The sequence below is a fragment of the Nicotiana sylvestris genome, chromosome 7, assembly GCF_000393655.2.
Source record: "Nicotiana sylvestris chromosome 7, ASM39365v2, whole genome shotgun sequence".
Classification (NCBI taxonomy): Eukaryota; Viridiplantae; Streptophyta; class Magnoliopsida; order Solanales; family Solanaceae; genus Nicotiana; species Nicotiana sylvestris.
The window spans coordinates 94,886,141-94,890,962 of record NC_091063.1 but is presented as its reverse complement, the minus strand read 5'-3'; the positions used below and the strand labels follow the sequence as shown (position 1 = coordinate 94,890,962).

At 34.9% G+C, this 4,822-nt stretch overlaps 1 pseudogene; it reads left to right on the top strand.

The window, feature by feature from the left end:
• Positions 1-313: 313 nt before the first annotated feature.
• LOC104216884 (cleavage and polyadenylation specificity factor subunit 3-I-like) lies at positions 314-4,235 on the top strand (annotated as a pseudogene).
• Positions 4,236-4,822: the final 587 nt, after the last annotated feature.

Here is a 4,822-nt window from a genome sequence, read left to right as displayed (position 1 = left end):
TAATTTTACCTCCCACCAGCACAAATACTAGGTAACTCTGTCCATCAAAACTTGGATAGATGGGGAGAAATCACCTAGTATTTTTGTCTCCACTGTGAATCTGGCATAGGGGAGTGGACGGATCTAGTTCATCTTATTATCTATTCTATGTGGTCCTGATTTTCAGTGAATTACTTGTGCACGCGCTAATTTTTTCCACAGTGCGTTCAAGTCCCTTTGACATGCATATTAACTGTTGACCATTTGTTTAGCTGTTTTTTTTATCCTGAATTTTTTTGATTCCTTTTCCTTTTTATCTTACTCTAAATGATTGCATTAACATGCTCTAATGCTTTGCAGTTTTCACTTAGATCATGCTGCCTCCCTCCCTTATTTCCTTGAAAAGGTTTGTTCAGGGGTTCAAAATCTTTTTACTTGCAACTGTTTAGTACTTCTTTTGTTGATTCATATTAGCTTCTTTTATTTTCAGATTACATTTAAAGGGAGCGTATTTATGACTCATGCAACAAAGGCCCTGTACAAGTTGCTTTTGTCAGAGTATGTTAAAGTTAGCAGAGCCTTGGTTGAAGATATGTTGTTTGATGAACATGACATTCTTCGCTCCATGGACAAAATTGAGGTTCGTTTTCAACATCCCATGATTGATCTCCAAGCAGTGACTGATTAGTCGTCGTGCAGACACTTATGAATTTGATTAGTCATCATGTAGGCATACCATCACTTTGCATAGGGTTGTTGTATACTTGTATGTATCCCAGAGTTATGCAAATGAAATTGTTATTATTGGTGACAATCATGTCATCATGCTGACATTTATGCACTGAAAAAACATCTTTTACCTACCCTAGTATAAAGTTTCACATCGTGTTAAGTACTTTCATGGAATAGAGGTAGCACAGTCCAACTTAATCGTGGCTATCTGGCATATGAAGCATGCCCTCGATATTTTAGAGGAGATTGAGATTATGGAACCTAATGCTAAGTTATTTTTAGGATAAGGGAGCATTTAACAGATCTTGGATGTTGCAGGAGATTTTTTTGATAAGCCAATTATTTCTCATCATATGTCTCGATGCTATTAGCTAGGATAGTTAGTAAGATCCTATAGTATCATCATAATAGTTATTGGGACGTGCATTTTAGTGGTGTCTGGGCTCGTATATGAAGATTGAGGACATACTAAGATTCAGTTTCTTGCTTATATATGGAATAAATATTGTATCACAGAGCCGTGGGCCGACCTGTAGGTATGCTAACGTAAAGCGAGGATAGATTATTGTTTATTGATGGATACTCACCTAAAGGAGATCTTCTTTCAGATATATGTTTTAAGTTATATATCAAAAAAAGGAGAAAAACTATCTTAATGGGATTTAACATACCTTATCAAAAAAGTAGTTGTCTTAATGGGAGAAATCCCTTTTCTTGAAAATAAGTATATATAGTTACTAATCTCTCAAAAAATAACTTTTTCCTAAAAAAAGTATGGTATAGTTACTGCGTCAAGTGTAGAGATTGAATATATGGATGTACATTGATTTCATATTAGCTTCTATGGTTAAAGTAGTTGCAAGAGGAGGTGAAGTTTAGGACAGCGATGCAGATTAAGTTGATTTAAGATAATCAAATTGCAATGCATATTGCCTTTAAGCCAATATTTTCATCTGCAAGAAAATACAGTTTCAGTGTATCTCTTCATTATTTTTGTTAGCTTACTTAGTTGGCAGATATACCCCCAAAGCTCTCTTGAGACAAGTATATTTGTGGTAAGTACATGCACTTCAGGTAATTTTAGAAGGTATTACATTTGGTGTTCTTTATAGTTTTATGTCAAATATGCCGAGAGATATTTACTTTCACACGCAAGAGATGTTTGCAGGATCATTTTCTTCTACTCAAATTGTAAAGGGTTATGTTGAACCATTTCCTATGGTCAACATCTAGAATGTTAGAAATACTTGTTAGTAATTATGATACTTCCCTTTATTTCATGTACACTAGATTCCTATATGAGGAGCTCTTTCCTATACGCTTTCTTCACTAATTCAATGGTAGCTTCTCTTTTCTCATGTAATTAAATACTTTTACATAAAAATAAGTTCAAATGAAGCAACATGTTCGAACCCTGCCCACAATAGCTTGGTATTTAAGTTGGGGAGTAGAGGGATGGGCCCATCATCCACTTGGCTTCAAACCGTGCACCACTGACCTTGAGAATTTCTCAATTATCAAAATAAAGTTTAAAATGAATCAATATAAAACCAATTTGCTAAAGTATTAAATTGTGGTGGAATAGGTGGCATGGAGGCGGGGTTGGGGTGTAGGTGTGGTGTTATTGGTGGGATGAGTAGAATATAGCTAATTTTGGGATGCGATGGAAACATTAACACAAAAAAGTTTCCTTGGCCAATGAACTGGAATATGGAATCAAGGCAATATGTTATTTCTTCACCAAGAAGGTAGGATTCTGATTGTGTTGTTTGATCTCTTTTGACCATAAGGGGATCTACAGTGGAAATTTAAATCTTATGGACTCTTTTGGTTTCCCTTTTGTTTAATTGTCCCGAAGAGTGTTAAATGTAACTTGGAATAAAATGATTCTTAGAGAAGCAGTTGATGATAGATTGTTCTTTTCATTTAGCTAAGAGAGTTTCAGACCTTTGTGTGTATTCGCTGTAGCGTGTGGGTTCCATGAAATGAATATAATTAATCTTCTTACTGGTTATCAAATAAATTAATATTTTTACCAAGAAAAAGGATAGATTGTGCCTTGAATATGCCATCATGCCCCATTGGACATCTGCAATCTGGGAGAAATACATGCAGTTTATGAATGTCAGAGAATATAGGCACTAATTCATGTTTTGATTAGACCAGTTTTATGGTTATTGTTTTTCTTTTCTAATTTCATATTGTAGAGAACCATGTTTTTGTGCAGGTTCACCACTTTGTTACATTTTTCATGACACTTGTATACTGGATTTTCCCCACCATATCAATGAATTATCACTTTATCATTCTTTTGAAAAGATTTGGCTACATATACGGCTAGGGTTATTTTGACATGTGAAAACTTGTTCTGTAGGTTATCGACTTCCATCAGACTATGGAAGTAAATGGCATTCGCTTTTGGTGTTATATATAATGCCGGTCATGTCCTTGGTGCTGCCATGTTTATGGTTGATATTGCTGGTGTTCGAGTTCTCTATACAGGAGACTACTCCCGTGAAGAAGACAGGCATCTCCGTGCTGCTGAGACCCCAGAATTTTCTCCAGATATTTGCATTATAGAATCAACTTATGGTGTTCAACTCCATATGCCACGTCAGATAAGAGAGAAGCTTTTCACTGATGTGATACACTCAACACTCATGCAAGGCGGTCGGGTGCTGATTCCTGCTTTCGCCTTGGGACGTGCACAGGAACTTCTCCTCATCCTGGAGGAATATTGGTCTAACCATCCTGAACTTGCTAATTTCCCCATATATTATGCTTCTCCACTTGCAAGAAAGTGTATGGCTGTCTATCAGGCTTACATCAATTCCATGAATGAAAGGATCCGCAATCAGTTTGCCAGCTCAGATCCATTCAATTTCAAACATATTTCTTCCCTGAACAGTATTGAAGATTTTACAGACAACAAACCATGTGTTGTGATGGCAAGCCCAGGTAGTCTTCAAAGTGGTTTGTCAAGGCAGCTGTTCGATAAATGGTGCTCTGACAAGAAAAATGCTTGTGTTATACCTGGGTATGTGGTGGAAGGGACCTTGGCGAAGACTATCATCAATGAACCGAAGGAAGTCACCTTACAAAATGGCTTGAGTGCTCCACTTAATATGCAGGTTCATTATATTTCATTCTAAGCTCACGCGGATTATGCTCAGACTAGTACCTTCTTGAAAGAACTTATGCCTCCCAACATAATTCTAGTCCATGGAGAGGCTAATGAGATGGGAAGCCTCAAGCAGAAACTTACCTCCCTCTTTGCTGATGGCAATACTAAAATAATTACTCCCAAAAACTGCCAGTCAGTTGAAATGGCCTATTTATAGTCAATTTATGGCCTATTTACGTTGGTTGCTAGGTTCTAAAATGTAAATACTACTCCTATTGGTTAGCCTTTTTATCAGCACAAGCGCGCGCACACACATTTATTTATAATGTATTATGATCTTAATTGATCTACATAAAGTCTATTTTAGCAGTTCAGATAATAGTACTTTAGTATTTGTTAATCAAGCACATTTAACCTTTTAATAATTGAAATGTGTGTTTTGATCACTTTATGCATGAAATACTCGCTTCCCTTCGTTTTTAGTTGTCCACTTTTGACTTAGCATCCCTTTTAAGAAAAAATAAATAAAGTATGTATTTTACAATTTTACCCAAAATAATGATAATTTTCAAAAAATATTGGGAAATGATTTGAGGAATGAGTAGTTAATGATAAGGGTCAAACAAGAAAAAATTTGTCTTTCTCTTGATTGGCTAAAATGGATAAATAACAGTGAAAATATTTTTTTTGTATAATTAACAAATAAAAGTGAACAGAAGGGAGTATATATAATTAATTAGTAATCTTTAACAAAAATATGCCAAATTTTTATTTCATGGTTCACGTTAAATTTAATAGGAGGAGTTTGTTAATATTTAAAACATGCACTATTTAACAAATTTTAAAAATTAACTACTTAAAAATATATTTAAAAGATTATTTTAAGTCTCTCCCAAATATAAGAGATCATTGTTGCAAGTGGAATATACCTTATTTTATATTATTACAAATAATATAACTTAAAGTGAAAAAATAGGCATTCTCGCA